Source organism: Lygodium microphyllum, chromosome 3 (genome assembly GCF_053477565.2).
Source record: "Lygodium microphyllum isolate KBCC chromosome 3, Lygodium_microphyllum_v1.1.10, whole genome shotgun sequence".
Taxonomy (NCBI): domain Eukaryota; kingdom Viridiplantae; phylum Streptophyta; class Polypodiopsida; order Schizaeales; family Lygodiaceae; genus Lygodium; species Lygodium microphyllum.
The window spans coordinates 178,602,700-178,621,165 of NC_141137.1; positions in this window are offsets into that span (position 1 = coordinate 178,602,700).

Consider the following 18,466-nt stretch of genomic DNA (forward strand, 5'->3'; position numbering starts at 1 on the left):
CGGGATGATCATCATTACCAAAGCGAATAATGAGAGCAATAACCTAGAGTTACGTCTTACCCGTTTTACGCTGTTTTAGGGGAACGGAATGGGACTATGCCTTATGGCAGAGAGGTTGAGCCTTGCATCCCTCTCGTTTCCCATTCTCCTTGAACCAAGTGCAGCGTGAATCTGCTTCGGACTTGGCGTTTCTGCGTAAAGTAATTCGCTCGAGTCTGACGCTAGTTGCTGCTCGCTAATGACCAAACATGAAAACCCAAATGCAGGTCGATCCTAAGTGGGAACGGCCAGGATACTTCCGCTACGGGGCAGACACGGGAAGACCTAGATTGCAAAACCCGTAACATTCCATGGGAGTGCCGGGTGGAGTTTTCTAGACATCCTTTCCGATGGACTGCTAAGACGTGTCCTGGATGATCCTAGTGGACACGTTGCAGTTGGTATCAGAGCAAACCAACAAAGGACTTGTTTTTAGGAAATTTTAATAAGACGAAGTAAAGCAAATGTTACTGTCCCAAACAATTCCTTACTTTCAATGCTGTCTTGTAGAATTATGAAGCATGGAACAAGTTCTTAGTGTTCCGAGTCATGTTTATGACCGCGATGCATTCCACGGATTATCGACAAAGGGTTGATGAACATCCTAGACCGCATTTACAATCCATCGCCTGTATACATGGAACGTAGATGGATGGGTGTTACAGGGATCTATTACATAACTGCCTATCAACCTGCGTACCTTCAAATTAACTTGAAGAGAATCAAGTGGATGGAGGATCTGAAGATCGTGAAGCTGTTCGTCTTTGTTGAGGCTCACGTAAACACGACCCTACAGGTCGGAGGTCGAAGGGTTAACCAGAATAAGTATGTGTACGGGGAAGTGATTCAAAGAATCCCTGCCGATCGAATCAAGGTTTTGGGGCGTCATGAGAAGAATGGATATCGAAGGAAGAGATACCCTAATCTTCCAATGAACTATCGATTCCTGAAAATCGATGACCCCAATCCGTACTACTACTTAGTTCCTGTAGCTGAATGCAACAATATCTTATTCTCTTCGAATTAATGTATCAACTTGTTCCATCGCCCCAAGAAATAATTGTACCTCGAAAGGGCTATGCTGATATGAATGGAATAAAACTTTTTTTTTCCGATTGTCTTGACTATGAATATTGATAAAGAAGTAAAGTGATTTGGTCACTTGGCTGAAGGAATACGTGGACGTAGTTTCTGAAGAGTTAACAGAACTCCCGCTTCAAAGTGAAGTAGATCATGGGATCAAGCTAGTAATAGGAGCTGCGCCAATTGCGAAGAGACCCTATAGAATATCTATATCGGAAGCAATTGAGTTGAAGGAACAACTCAAGCAACTACTAGATAAGGGCTACATCCGTCCGAGCAGTTCACCTTGGGAAGCACCAGTACTGTTCAAGAAAAGAAAAGATGGAACACTTCAACTATGTATTGATTACAGAGGGTTGAATCAATCAACAGTCAAGAACAAATATCATATTCCTAGAATAGATGAGCTTCTTGATAATCTTCAAGGTGCCAAGAACTTCTCCAAGATTATCTTAGGTCTGGTTACTATCCGATAAGAATCAAGGAAGAAGATACCCCAAAGACGACCTTCAACACAAGATATGGATACTTTGAGTTCCTAGGTATGTCATTCGAGTTCACGAATGCGCTTGCCACCTTCAACAAGTTAATGCAGGATATTTTTAGACCATATCTTGATGATTTCATGCTTGTCTTCTTCGATGATACTTTAGTTTATTCTAAACAGGAAGAAGATCATGAACCTCAACTTCGGATTGTCCTTGAGACAATGAGGTCTCATAAGCTTTATGCAAAAATGAAGAAGTGTGCATTCTTCAAACGTCAGATTGAATATCTAGGATTCATAGTATCATCAGAAGGAATATTAGTAGACCCAGCCAAAAGTCAGTGATGTGCTTGAATGGCCAATACTAGTATCCGTCAAAGAAATACGTAGTTTTCTTGGCTTGACAGGATGGTATAGGGTTTTTATCAAAAACTATGCTTTGATTGCAGCACCTCTTACCGACTTATTAGAGAAGCAGACTTCTATTACATGGTCAACTCCCGAACAAAATAGCTTCGACCAATTGAAGCAATGTTTGGTATCAGCACCTATTCTAAAACTTCCTGACCTCAATAAGGAGTTCGAGGTAGTAACTGATGCCAGCATCCTTGCCTTAGGGTGTGTACTTATGCATGAAGGTCATCCAGTAGCATATTCTTCAAGGAAATTGAAGAATCATGAAAAGGATTATGCTACCCATGATCTTGAACTTTTAGTTGTCAAGCTTTGGAGACACTACTTGCTGGGTAACAAGTTTACACTAGTGACTGATCATAAAAAAAGTCTCAAGTGGAACTTTACCTAGAACAAGCTCAACATGAGGCAATGTCAGTGGATTGAAGTGTTGGAGGAGTGTGACCTTAAGATCAAGTACCGTCGAGGGAAAGAGAATGTAGTTGCCGATGCACTCAGTCGCAAGGCATTCCTAAATTCCCTAATCTTGCAGAATCCATCAACGGCCAGATCTCTGGCTACAAAGGTATCTATGCCAAGCAACCCTATTTTCGAACTAGCTAGAGAGGAAGCATGCCACGATCTAGCCTATCAAAGGATGCCAAGGAAAATCTCTATCGAGGACCAGGAACAAAAGCTAGAGGCTAAGTATCATGAATTCTCTATCAATAGTGGACTTGTCTACTATGGGACGAGAGTATGTATACCAGCAAGCCAGTCACTTAAGTAGAAGATATTGTGAGAAGCTCATGATTCCCCTTTCTCAGGACATCCTGGCTATGCCAAGACTCTCATTACAGTTAGGAAAACCTAAAGGTTCATAATGTATTCCCTACCAGTCTATTGAAGAATGAAGTATGTACCTAACCCTAACCATGTACTTGATGACCAACATATTGCAATGCCTAGTCAAGGAGTCCTTGAACTAATACCGGACAAGATTTTAGATGTTAGGGAGAGACAGTTAAGATCTAGAACCTTGAAAGAATGCCTCGTCCAGTGGGAAGATTATCCCTAGGAGGATACCACTTGGGTGGATGAAAAGCACTCTCAACCATAAATATCCCCAGTTCATCTCGAGATGAGGACATCTCGATTCCTCCAAGGGGGAGAGAATGTAATATTTCCGTTTGAAATATTACTAGACCAACCTCCCGCACATCGTAAATTTGTGAAAAGGTTATCTCCATTTCCGGTAGCTGATTTATGATCGTACGCGAGAAAAGGAGTACTCCGCATTGGTAAATCGGGACCGAAGAATCATGACCTCTCCATTGGCAAAACGGGACCAAGGTTTAAATAACCCACATAACCATAGGTGAACTCCCTCTTGGGAGGAGGTCAAGAGGATAATGTTGGGACAAAATTGTTGAAATTCTTTTATATATTTTCCTTCCCCCAGCCGATGCGTGGCTGAGGGAAGAGGATGGGCTATTATGGAAATTTAAGAGGTGGAGGGGAAGAGGCCATGCGAGGGGCGACGTAGGGGGAGGTCCTCTCTTCCCCCCAAACTATAAGAACACCTTCTAAGGTGTAAGAGGGAGGGGGGGGGGGGGTCGTGAAGGAGACGGCCATGAAGAAGGAGCGTGAAGGAAGGCGGGGTGGAGAGAGGGTAACACTGCGACTAAGAGGGGGGGAAAGGCTGCCGTGGAGAGCCGCGCCATTTTTGCTGGCCGTGGAGTGAGGGAAGGAAAGATTAATGAGACACTGAGTGCCTATGGCACTGTGTGGAGGAAGGAGGAGTGGAGCGACAAGTCGCCGTGCCGCGTCATGAAGGAGAGGGAGACGCTGGTTGACACGCCGCCGCCTGTGGCTCCTGTAACCGCCCGCCCTGCCGACCAACATTGCTGCCGCCATTCCACCTCACGATCGCCATCAAGGCCTTCTAGCTCATCGATGTCCATATAGTCATTATTCCCCTCTTTCCACGTGGCCCTGCACACCCTAGAAGCTTCTTAGAAGCTTCTAAGGGGGCTTCTCTAAGCCCCCTTCCTATTGGATCCACCACAAATCCATATTAGCCCGATTTTTAAGGCCTTTTCCCATGGATTTCCCCACACAAGTCCATATTACCCCCATGGGTTCCTTTTAAACCCCTTTCCCTTTTGCAACACCCACAAGCCCCCCTAGCCCGGGCTTTGAAGAGAAGAAAGCTACGAGCCTTCTCACCAATCACCCACAAAGCCCTTAGCCCGGACTTTGAAGAAAAAAAAGGGAAAGTCTATAAGCCCTTCCCACCAATCACCCACAAGGCCGGTCCTAGGATTTTAGGGAAGGAGAAGAAGAACTCTAAAGCCTCCATTCTTGCAAGGCCCATTCGCAAGAGCCCTTTCCGCGAACATCCTCGTAAGGCCTCAGTTGATGAAACTCCATTCATAAAATCCCCATTTCCAAGAATTTTATAGGAGCCCCATTTCCACAAACCAAGCTCCAACCCCGTAAGGCCTTCCATAAGGCCAAATCCCGCAAGCTGGTATTCTCAAGGATCCACATTTCGAAAGGGATCTCCTGCGTACCAGGGAGAAAAGGGAAAGATCTTGAGGCTGCGTACCAGGGCGAGCAAATTCACCGATCGCGTAAGGGGAAAGGCAACCTGGAAGTCCCTAATTATGTCATGATGGCCCCCAAAAAGTCACAAGACGCGCCTGCGGAAGGATCTTCTCCTAGTATTTACGTGGATATTTCCCGAAGTCCACAAGTCCAGGTTTTATCTATTTGGATTCCACACAAAAGTATTGAATTAATCACGATAACTTCATGGATTAGGAAGCACTCATGCATGTTCAAATTCAACTAGTCAAGTTAAATGCAATTGGAAAATGAATTGGCTATTTGAACATTTATTAGAAATAGCTTAAGATATGAAAATTGATCATTGGTACGTTCAATGGAATTAATGAAAAGAGCATAAGGTGTCTATGCATTTGTAGGACCTTATTAGTAAGTTTCCTTTTGTGCATTCAAAAGTGACGAGCCTAGGACAACTGTTACCTCATTACAAGGTTGAAATTATTGAGGTACACCTTTTTACTAGGCATGGAAAGATTAATGGCATGTCACATTTTTAGATAAATCTTCCTTGTAATGATTCATGAGGAAAAGTTAACACCCATAAGATGTTATTCGAAAAGAAATAGAAGAGCACGAAAATGATCTATGGACTTGCAAGTGGCATGTAAAATGGAATAAGTTAACACTAGCTTTAGTTTTGTATGAGCTTCATTGACTACATTGTAGCTAGGAGAAAGTTGCGTATTGCATAGTCGTCATGCAAAAATGTCATTCATCAGGAGCCGCATTTAGGAAAGGTTGCATGGTTTATCAAAGCATAAGATTCTAAAGTGTAGAGAACAAGGTTGTAGGCATGATTATTTGATGTAAGTCCTAGTAGGACCTAGGAAAGTTAGTGTCCAGATTATCAGGCATTTTTACTTTACCAAGGAAAGATAGGGTTATTGTGAACCATGTGATGCGTAGAAGCAATGAATCGCATGTTTACATGTATTGGTGCAGTTGTAACTATTTTTCCTCCTTTAGATTTAGTTTATTATCCCTAGGAAAGGTTCATCCTTGTCGCAAGACAAGTATATTGAGTTGTCTAAATCACCTAACCCACAAGGGATTCATATGGGCATGGTTCAGTCGATATGACAAATATCCCCAGTGCTCACTTGGGTTTAGTACGATAAGGAGTCGACCTAGTTTTACACTTGTTGCCAAGTCAAAACCCTCAAACCCAAAGATCATACCCACATTCACGAAATATTGAGTCAATTGGATGCTCATGCATAAAATGATCTAAGGTTTCTATCCTAAGGATCACTCGTTCAAATGATGAAACTCCGACTGAGTTGGAAATTCCGAGGACCGTGGCCCAATATAATTAGGAATGGGTTGGGTAAGAAGATACCCTAAACCCTGCTACTTGGCTGGAGGTAATTCCGTGACCAGAAAACGCCATTCAATGGGTGAAATGACCCCGTAGAATAGATGCAACACATGTGCAAAAAGTTGCAACATCGCATAGACTTGTGATTTGTCCACAAGAGAGTTTTGCCATTTCTTGAAATGAGGTTGGCAAGTTATTGCGCAAATTTAACTTACAAGAGGATGAGTAATCATCCTCTTACATCACCTTTCTTGGGGAATAATTGCCAAGAAAAAAGGAGAGTTAGGTATTTGCCTGGAAGCAAATGACCAATCAATAAATTGAAGCGACATGGTCGCCAGGACTTACTATTAATAAAACCTAAGGTATTGGTTAAGTTGGGTTAACAGGGTATGGCCCTAACCCAAGGACAAAAGGTGAACAAACAAACCCTTGGGGATCTTGCCAAGTCGCAATTTGATCCCAGATCGAATGCTGGATGCATTCGGAGAGAAGATTCACTTTTTAACAATTGGCCAAATAAACGACCACTGAAATTGATTGTGCTTGTAATAGTTTAGAAAGCACTGTTTGCATTGTCTGCTCAAGGAACTAAAGGATGAAAAGATATCTAAATGCTTCAGGTTGAAGGCCTGAAGGGAGAGGCAGCTTCAGTTACCCCCGACTGCCTGCCTGACCCTAACCAAGGGGGTTGTTGACTGCGCCGGGAACGTGGACCGAACCCGTCATGAGAGGTCTCTCCGTTGAGCTCTACTTGGAGCAGGAGGATGCTTGGGTGCCAGGGGGGGCTCTGGCCGTAAATCCCTCGCCTTCCGGGTCCTGTACAAGAGGCTAACGTGAATCGGGATTGGATCTCGAGGCCCGCATACTAGTCTACGGGCAGAAGCTTGGAGTAGTGATCCCTGGTGGATTACTGGATAGCCTTCGGGCAGATTATGGACAAGCCTACGGGCGGAACTCCTTGTATTTCAAAGATAAAATGATGAAATGCTAATAAAGAAGTTGTTTGATATTGTTTTTCTATGTCACGTGATAAAATTACGTGAAGGAACCAGTGCCTAACAGGGTTGATTAAAGAAGCTGATTGTTATATGTCAAATTAATGTGTTAGATAATTACATAACTAAAACAAACCGAGGAAAGTGCGGAGGATGGACCATGGGTCCATCCCACGGATGGGTGGTCCCGGTTAGCTGGAAACTTTTCTCAAAAATCTCGAAGAACAGCGGGATGATCATCATTACCAAAGCGAATAATGAGAGCAATAACCTAGAGTTACGTCTTACCCGTTTTACGCTGTTTTAGGGGAACGGAATGGGACTATGCCTTATGGCAGAGAGGTTGAGCCTTGCATCCCTCTCGTTTCCCATTCTCCTTGAACCAAGTGCAGCGTGAATCTGCTTCGGACTTGGCGTTTCTGCGTAAAGTAATTCGCTCGAGTCTGACGCTAGTTGCTGCTCGCTAATGACCAAACAAGAAAACCCAAATGCAGGTTGATCCTAAGTGGGAACGGCCAGGATACTTCCGCTACGGGGCAGACACGGGAAGACCTAGATTGCAAAACCCGTAACATTCCATGGGAGTGCCGGGTGGAGATTTCTAGACATCCTTTCCGATGGACTGCTAAGACGTGTCCTGGATGATCCTAGTGGACACGTTGCAGTTGGTATCAGAGCAAACCAACAAAGGACTTGTTTTTAGGAAATTTTAATAAGACGAAGTAAAGCAAATGTTACTGTCCCAAACATTTCCTTACTTTCAATGCTGTCTTGCAGAATTATGAAGCATGGAACAAGTTCTTAGTGTTCCGAGTCATGTTTATGACCGCGATGCATTCCACGGATTATCGACAAAGGGTTGATGAACATCCTAGACCGCATTTACAATCCATCGCCTGTATACATGGAACGTAGATGGATGGGTGTTACAGGGATCTATTACATAACTGCCTATCAACCTGCGTACCTTCAAATTAACTTGAAGAGAATCAAGTGGATGGAGGATCTGAAGATCGTGAAGCTGTTCGTCTTTGTTGAGGCTCACGTAAACACGACCCTACAGGTCGGAGGTCGAAGGGTTAACCAGAATAAGTATGTGTACGGGGAAGTGATTCAAAGAATCCCTGCTGACCGAATCAAGGTTTTGGGGCGTCATGAGAAGAATGGATATCGAAGGAAGAGATACCCTAATCTTCCAATGAACTATCGATTCCTGAAAATCGATGACCCCAATCCGTACTACTACTTAGTTCCTGTAGCTGAATGCAACAATATCTTATTCTCTTCGAATTAATGTATCAACTTGTTCCATCGCCCCAAGAAATAATTGTACCTCGAAAGGGCTATGCTGATATGAATGGAATAAAACTTTTTTTTTTCCGATTGTCTTGACTATGAATATTGATAAAGAAGTAAAGTGATTTGGTCACTTGGCTGAAGGAATACGTGGACGTAGTTTCTGAAGAGTTAACAGAACTCCCGCTTCAAAGTGAAGTAGATCATGGGATCAAGCTAGTAATAGGAGCTGCGCCAATTGCGAAGAGACCCTATAGAATATCTATATCGGAAGCAATTGAGTTGAAGGAACAACTCAAGCAACTACTAGATTAGGGCTACATCCGTGCTAGCAGTTCACCTTGGGAAGCACCAGTACTGTTCAAGAAAAGAAAAGATGGAACACTTCAACTATGTATTGATTACAGAGGGTTGAATCAATCAACAGTCAAGAACAAATATCATATTCCTAGAATAGATGAGCTTCTTGATAATCTTCAAGGTGCCAAGAACTTCTCCAAGATTATTTTAGGTCTGGTTACTATCCGATAAGAATCAAGGAAGAAGATACCCCAAAGACGACCTTCAACACAAGATATGGATACTTTGAGTTCCTAGTTATGTCATTCGAGTTCACGAATGCGCCTGCCACCTTCAACAGGTTAATGCAGGATATTTTTAGACCATATCTTGATGATTTCATGCTTGTCTTCTTCGATGATACTTTAGTTTATTCTAAACAGGAAGAAGATCATGAACCTCAACTTCGGATTGTCCTTGAGACAATGAGGTCTCATAAGCTTTATGCAAAAATGAAGAAGTGTGCATTCTTCAAACGTCAGATTGAATATCTAGGATTCATAGTATCATCAGAAGGAATATCAGTAGACCCAGCCAAAAGTCAGTGATGTGCTTGAATGGCCAATACCAGTATCCGTCAAAGAAATACGTAGTTTTCTTGGCTTGACAGGATGGTATAGGGTTTTTATCAAAAACTATGCTTTGATTGCAGCACCTCTTACCGACTTATTAGAGAAGCAGACTTCTATTACATGGTCAACTCCCGAACAAAATAGCTTCGACCAATTGAAGCAATGTTTGGTATCAGCACCTATTCTAAAACTTCCTGACCTCAATAAGGAGTTCGAGGTAGTAACTGATGCCAGCATCCTTGCCTTGGGGTGTGTACTTATGCAGGAAGGTCATCCAGTAGCATATTCTTCAAGGAAATTGAAGAATCATGAAAAGGATTATGCTACCCATGATCTTGAACTTTTAGTTGTCAAGCTTTGGAGACACTACTTGCTGGGTAACAAGTTTACACTAGTGACTGATCATAAAAAAAGTCTCAAGTGGAACTTTACCTAGAACAAGCTCAACATGAGGCAATGTCAGTGGATTGAAGTGTTGGAGGAGTGTGACCTTAAGATCAAGTACCGTCGAGGGAAAGAGAATGTAGTTGCCGATGCACTCAGTCGCAAGGCATTCCTAAATTCCCTAATCTTGCAGAATCCATCAACGGCCAGATCTCTGGCTACAAAGGTATCTATGCCAAGCAACCCTATTTTCGAACTAGCTAGAGAGGAAGCATGCCACGATCTAGCCTATCAAAGGATGCCAAGGAAAATCTCTATCGAGGACCAGGAACAAAAGCTAGAGGCTAAGTATCATGAATTCTCTATCAATAGTGGACTTGTCTACTATGGGACGAGAGTATGTATACCAGCAAGCCAGTCACTTAAGTAGAAGATATTGTGAGAAGCTCATGATTCCCCTTTCTCAGGACATCCTGGCTATGCCAAGACTCTCATTACAGTTAGGAAAACCTAAAGGTTCATAATGTATTCCCTACCAGTCTATTGAAGAATGAAGTATGTACCTAACCCTAACCATGTACTTGATGACCAACATATTGCAATGCCTAGTCAAGGAGTCCTTGAACTAATACCGGACAAGATTTTAGATGTTAGGGAGAGACAGTTAAGATCTAGAACCTTGAAAGAATGCCTCGTCCAGTGGGAAGATTATCCCTAGGAGGATACCACTTGGGTGGATGAAAAGCACTCTCAACCATAAATATCCCCAGTTCATCTCGAGATGAGGACATCTCGATTCCTCCAAGGGGGAGAGAATGTAATATTTCCGTTTGAAATATTACTAGACCAACCTCCCGCACATCGTAAATTTGTGAAAAGGTTATCTCCATTTCCGGTAGCTGATTTATGATCGTACGCGAGAAAAGGAGTACTCCGCATTGGTAAATCGGGACCGAAGAATCATGACCTCTCCACTGGCAAAACGGGACCAAGGTTTAAATAACCCACATAACCATAGGTGAACTCCCTCTTGGGAGGAGGTCAAGAGGATAATGTTGGGACAAAATTGTTGAAATTTTTTTATATATTTTCCTTCCCCCAGCCGATGCGTGGCTGAGGGAAGAGGATGGGCTATTATGGAAATTTAAGAGGTGGAGGGGAAGAGGCCATGCGAGGGGCCACGTAGGGGGAAGTCCTCTCTTCCCCCCAAACTATAAGAACACCTTCTAAGGTGTAAGAGGGAGGGGGGGGGTCGTGAAGGAGATGGCCATGAAGAAGGAGCGTGAAGGAAGGCGGGGTGGAGAGAGGGTAACACTGCGACTAAGAGGGGGGGAAAGGCTGCCGTGGAGAGCCGCGCCATTTTTGCTGGCCGTGGAGTGAGGGAAGGAAAGATTAATGAGACACTGAGTGCCTATGGCACTGTGTGGAGGAAGGAGGAGTGGAGCGACAAGTCGCCGTGCCGCGTCATGAAGGAGAGGGAGACGCTGGTTGACACGCCGCCGCCTGTGGCTCCTGTAACCGCCCGCCCTGCCGACCAACATTGCTGCCGCCATTCCACCTCATGATCGCCATCAAGGCCTTCTAGCTCATCGATGTCCATATAGTCATTATTCCCCTCTTTCCACATGGCCCTGCACACCCCAGAAGCTTCTTAGAAGCTTCTAAGGGGGCTTCTCTAAGCCCCCTTCCTATTGGATCCACCACAAATCCATATTAGCCCGATTTTTAAGGCCTTTTCCCATGGATTTCCCCACACAAGTCCATATTACCCCCATGGGTTCCTTTTAAACCCCTTTCCCTTTTGCAACACCCACAAGCCCCCCTAGCCCGGGCTTTGAAGAGAAGAAAGCTACGAGCCTTCTCACCAATCACCCACAAAGCCCTTAGCCCGGACTTTGAAGAAAAAAAAGGGAAAGTCTATAAGCCCTTCCCACCAATCACCCACAAGGCCGGTCCTAGGATTTTAGGGAAGGAGAAGAAGAACTCTAAAGCCTCCATTCTTGCAAGGCCCATTCGCAAGAGCCCTTTCCGCGAACATCCTCGTAAGGCCTCAGTTGATGAAACTCCATTCATAAAATCCCCATTTCCAAGAATTTTATAGGAGCCCCATTTCCACAAACCAAGCTCCAACCCCGCAAGGCCTTCCATAAGGCCAAATCCCGCAAGCTGGTATTCTCAAGGATCCACATTTCGAAAGGGATCTCCTGCGTACCAGGGAGAAAAGGGAAAGATCTTGAGGCTGCGTACCAGGGCGAGCAAATTCACCGATCGCGTAAGGGGAAAGGCAACCTGGAAGTCCGTAATTATGTCATGATGGCCCCCAAAAAGTCACAAGACGCGCCTGCGGAAGGATCTTCTCCTAGTATTTACGTGGATATTTCCCGGAGTCCACAAGTCCAGGTTTTATCTATTTGGATTCCACACAAAAGTATTGAATTAATCACGATAACTTCATGGATTAGGAAGCACTCATGCATGTTCAAATTCAACTAGTCAAGTTAAATGCAATTGGAAAATGAATTGGCTATTTGAACATTTATTAGAAATAGCTTAAGATATGAAAATTGATCATTGGTACGTTCAATGGAATTAATGAAAAGAGCATAAGGTGTCTATGCATTTGTAGGACCTTATTAGTAAGTTTCCTTTTGTGCATTCAAAAGTGACGAGCCTAGGACAACTGTTACCTCATTACAAGGTTGAAATTATTGAGGTACACCTTTTTACTAGGCATGGAAAGATTAATGGCATGTCACATTTTTAGATAAATCTTCCTTGTAATGATTCATGAGGAAAAGTTAACACCCATAAGATGTTATTCGAAAAGAAATAGAAGAGCACGAAAATGATCTATGGACTTGCAAGTGGCATGTAAAATGGAATAAGTTAACACTAGCTTTAGTTTTGTATGAGCTTCATTGACTACATTGTAGCTAGGAGAAAGTTGCGTATTGCATAGTCGTCATGCAAAAATGTCATTCATCAGGAGCCGCATTTAGGAAAGGTTGCATGGTTTATCAAAGCATAAGATTCTAAAGTGTAGAGAACAAGGTTGTAGGCATGATTATTTGATGTAAGTCCTAGTAGGACCTAGGAAAGTTAGTGTCCAGATTATCAGGCATTTTTACTTTACCAAGGAAAGATAGGGTTATTGTGAACCATGTGATGCGTAGAAGCAATGAATCGCATGTTTACATGTATTGGTGCAGTTGTAACTATTTTTCCTCCTTTAGATCTAGTTTATTATCCCTAGGAAAGGTTCATCCTTGTCGCAAGACAAGTATATTGAGTTGTCTAAATCACCTAACCCACAAGGGATTCATATGGGCATGGTTCAGTCGATATGACAAATATCCCCAGTGCTCACTTGGGTTTAGTACGATAAGGAGTCGACCTAGTTTTACACTTGTTGCCAAGTCAAAACCCTCAAACCCAAAGATCATACCCACATTCACGAAATGTTGAGTCAATTGGATGCTCATGCATAAAATGATCTAAGGTTTCTATCCTAAGGATCACTCGTTCAAATGATGAAACTCCGATTGAGTTGGAAATTCCGAGGACCGTGGCCCAATATAATTAGGAATGGGTTGGGTAAGAAGATACCCTAAACCCTGCTACTCGGCTGGAGGTAATTCCGTGACCAGAAAACGCCATTCAATGGGTGAAATGACCCCGTAGAATAGATGCAACACATGTGCAAAAAGTTGCAACATCGCATAGACTTGTGATTTGTCCACAAGAGAGTTTTGCCATTTCTTGAAATGAGGTTGACAAGTTATTGCACAAATTTAACTTACAAGAGGATGAGTAATCATCCTCTTACATCACCTTTCTTGGGGAATAATTTCCAAGAAAAAAGGAGAGTTAGGTATTTGCCTGGAAGCAAATGACCAATCAATAAATTGAAGCGACATGGTCGCCAGGACTTACTATTAATAAAACCTAAGGTATTGGTTAAGTTGGGTTAACAGGGTATGGCCCTAACCCAAGGACAAAAGGTGAACAAACAAACCCTTGGGGATCTTGCCAAGTCGCAATTTGATCCCAGATCGAATGCTGGATGCATTCGGAGAGAAGATTCACTTTTTAACAGTTGGCCAAATAAACGACCACTGAAATTGATTGTGCTTGTAATAGTTTAGAAAGCACTGTTTGCATTGTCTGCTCAAGGAACTAAAGGATGAAAAGATATCTAAATGCTTTAGGTTGAAGGCCTGAAGGGAGAAGCAGCTTCAGTTACCCCCGACTGCCTGCCTGACCCTAACCAAGGGGGTTGTTGACCGCGCCGGGAACGTGGACCAAACCCGCCGTGAGAGGTCTCTCCGTTGAGCTCTACTTGGAGCAGGAGGACACTTGGGTGCCAGGGGGGCTCTGGCCATAAATCCCTCGCCTTCCGGGTCTCGCACAAGAGGCTAACGTGAATCGGGATTGGATCTCGAGGTCCGCATACTAGTATACGGGTAGAAGCTTGGAAAAGTGATCCCTGGTGGATTATTGGATAGCCTTCGGGCAGATTATGGACAAGCCTACGGGCTGAACTCCTTGTATTTCAAAGATAAAATGATGAAATGCTAATAAAGAAGTTGTTTGATATTGTTTTTCTATGTCACGTGATAAAATTACGTGAAGGAACCAGTGCCTAACAGGGTTGATTAAAGAAGCTGATTGTTATATGTCAAATTAATGTGTTAGATAATTACATAACTAAAACAAACCGAGGAAAGTGCGGAGGATGGACCATGGGTCCATCCCACGGATGGGTGGTCCCGGTTAGCCGGGAACTTTTCTCAAAAATCTCGAAGAACAACGGGATGATCATCATTACCAAAGCGAATAATGAGAGCAATAACCTAGAGTTACGTCTTACCCGTTTTACGCTGTTTTAGGGGAACGAAATGGGACTATGCCTTATGGCAGAGAGGTTGAGCCTTGCATCCCTCTCGTTTCCCATTGTCCTTGAACCAAGTGCAGCGTGAATCCGCTTCGGACTTGGCGTTTCTGCGTAAAGTAATTCGCTCGGGTCTGACGCTAGTTGCTGCTCGCTAATGACCAAACAAGAAAACCCAAATGCAGGTCGATCCTAAGTAGGGAACGGCCAGGATACTTCCACTACGGGGCAGACACGGGAAGACCTAGATTGCAAAACCCGTAACATTCCATGGGAGTGCCGGGTGGAGTTTTCTAGACATCCTTTCCGATGGACTGCTAAGACGTGTCCTGGATGATCCTAGTGGACACGTTGCAATAGGGTCCAAACCATCTTTTGGAAACTTTACACATGGCACTATGTTGATTGTCTAAACTGCTATTATAAACCAATGCCCAATCCTCATCTTGTATGGTTCTTAGCCTCAATCTATGTCTTTTGTCAAAATGTTTCTTGTTCTGTATCCTTGTTGCCCTTAACTTTGCAATTATTTCCCCTATGTCTTTTGACTTTCTTTCCAACTGTCTAATGTCTAAGGCGAGCAACTCGTCTTGATTCAACTCCTCCTCCCAAGGTAGCAGAATCCATGTGATTGTCATCTCTTCTATCGACATGATAGGTTTTTGACCATGCATCAATTTTGTAGGCATATATCTTGTGACAACACTATGAGTTGTTCTGTCAGCCAATCTTGGCCACTCTTTTACCTTCTCTCCATATGCTTTTGCCAATGCCTTCACAATAGGTGGATGAATACAACCATCTCGATGTCTCACAGATGAATACATTTGACATATGGTACATGTTTCCACAAAGGGAGCAACATCCTTATACATACCCTGCCACCAATATCTTTCTTTGATCTTTGCAAAAGTACCCCAAGTACCTCTATGGCCAGCCCACAAGCTTTCATGAAATTCTTACATAACATTTACTTGTGAAGCTCTATCACCCAAAGCTCACAATGGCATACCCTATTTCTTTTTAGCATTTTTTCATAAGTATCCATCTTTTAAGGAAAACCCATGGGCTTTCCTCTTAATCTTCTTAAACTCCTTATCTGACCATTCATCTCTCTTTGTTAATGTACTGAGGTATTGACCAATTCTCAGCCACTCTCCTGCATATTTGTCTTCCAAAAACACTTCTACACAAGATGCAAAACATCTAAAGTGCCTTCTCTTTGTTTTCCAAGCTTCTATTAATGCTGTAGCAACACCTTGCATTGCTAAATTCACTCTTATAACATCATTTTCAATTGCAAGAAAGTTATCTTCTTCCTCGTCATCCATCATCCCATCTTGATTCTCATAGTGTGCTCGAGATAACATGTCTACCACTTTGTTATCTCTTTCTGCAATATACCAAAATTCAGGGTTCAAAGATTTGATGTATGCAATCTACTGGAGCACAGCAATGTCCAAGATAGCACTGTCAAGAATTGCATGATGGGTAGATGTGCTTGAGCTGCTGCGCCAAACACACACTATATACACAAGAGGGAGCTCACTCAAGAACACAAGAAGAGAGATGGAGGCCAAAACGTTTTCTTGCTGATTTTTTCTTCTTCTTCCACACTATACAATGTACACAAAGTATAGATAAGATACAACACAAAGGAAAGTAGCCTTCTAGGTCAAACAGTGCATAACTAATTACACTAATCGACCAGCATTATATCTTCGCCAACTGTAGGTAGGTGTAACAAACTAAATATAATAAGTGATAAGTCAATGGCCATGTAAGTATCATAATGACCACCAACATGCTAAGCGTAGACGTGTGAACTCATCTAGCCAGGTGGTCCATCATCAATGTCCACAGGTGTTGAGCTTGCCATCTCAACAAGCACAACTAGTAATCATACCCAATACTGGTAAACAATCAGTCTCAATGACTACATGAGCACCCATAAAATACTCTTTATCACATTTAAGGGATGTCACAATTCCCCATAGTTCTCTTTTTACATGTGGATACCTTCTCTCTCATTCAATCAATACTTTAGCACCAAAGCATATTGCATATCTTTGCACTTCCTCATCATCTTGCCCAATTTCCCATCCAATTCTGATTGGGCTTGTATCAACAATAATAATGGTAGGCTTTCCATGTGAATAGTCAACCTTTCTCAATGTAGGAGCGGATTTCAAGAGCTCCTTCAATTTCTTCATTGATTTTTTAATGCTTCCTTTCCCAATGAAATCTCTGATCTTTCCTTAGAAGCTGATATAGAGCATCAGCTACATGTGGAAAGTGAGGAATCCATATCAAATAGAAGACACATGCACCCAAGAATCTACGCACCTTTGATACATTCGTGCATACATATTGCATTCTATCAATCCCATCTATTTTTGCTAGTGATGGTCTTTACCCATAGGGCCCACACATATTCCCAACAATTAAAATCTCTTCAACTCCAAAGACATAATTTTGTCTAGAAAGAGTTAAATGCACCTCTTCTAGATGCATCAAAATCCTCTCACAATCCACAATATGGTTTGCAACAAATTGTATGCATCCATGAGCATCCATCTCATCATTCTTTTCATCAACTACGCTCCCTTTGATTGGAATATCATCCAAGAAGGACATTGTCAATTGTGGTATAAAATCCATGAGTACCCTATTCATAGCATTTGTCATGTGTGCCAGTGGGTTTGTTGCACCCTGTGGGAGAGTACACATCCGTACTAACCCCAAGGGAGTCTTCATGGTTGTGAAATGCCCGCTTTCAAGTGCAAGTTGAAACTGATCATACCTGGAGTAAAGATCACCCAAAGAATAGATCAAGCCTATGCAAATTCATCAACGACAGGACTTGCACCCACATTTCTTATGATCAATTTATTGATCGGTTGTATGTCTTGAATAAATATGAGAGCCCCATTATTTTTGGGCACATTAAACCAATGATTTGAGTATGGGGCTAAAGAGGGCTCCAAGATCTTCATGCAAATATTTTCATTTAGCAAATCCATAAGCTTTGGCAAGTAAGCTTTAGGCACTAGAATAGGCCTCAAGTTCCATGATACATGTGGTACAATAAATATTACCATAGGAGAGACAACATTTGGATCCACACAACCTATTTCAATTGACTGAAATGCAAATGCCTTTCCATGCCTAGCCAACATTTGCATAAATCAGTATCCTTCAGTAGGCAAATGAAACCCTTCTGCACCAACTTTCAATTCATGTAATGTTTCAGATGTAAACTGATGACCAATATCTTTAGAATCCCATAAGCTTGGCTACCTTTACACTTTTTCATACAAACCCTCACTTTCTGGTGGAAGTGGCAAAGCAATTGGTTTAATCTTTTTGTCAACTATCTTATAGTTTGTCTCCATAAGTGCTTTAGCCGATTGTAATCCTTACTATTGAGCAAACAATATTGCTATAACATCATACATGTCCAAAGAACATATTGACAACACTCTATTTTCAGTCTCATGTTTTGCATGTATAGTTGTTGAAATTTCAGCCATAGTGTCATTAATATTCAACCCATAAAAGATGGCTAAAATGCCTTCATTTCTAGCAAAGAGTGCTAATACTCTCAGTTCCTTAGTAGCCCGTTTCAAAGATATGCATTCAGCCTTGCACATAGCATCTCAGACCCATGGTCAAGTAAAGCAACACAAGGAGTTTCACGTTCCCCTATTTTCACTACCGTTTCAGTGGTAGCCCTAGCCCAATGATTTCTTGTGTAATGACTTCGAGGAATAAATCCTAGAGTATCTTCCCCATATTGTTGCATCTGCCTTACTCCACCACGCATATTGCTATAAGACAATGCATTTTCAGCCACTTTCTTCCCTTTTCCAGATCATATCCACTGATTGGTAGCATCCTTCATAGATAATCCAATACTTATTTCATACTCATATTCAGCCCGAATACCCAACAAACCAGTTTCCTCTTCAAATTGTAGCAATGCACTAGTAATATCACCAAGAAATTGATGCTTCCTCTTAATTATGTCAATGA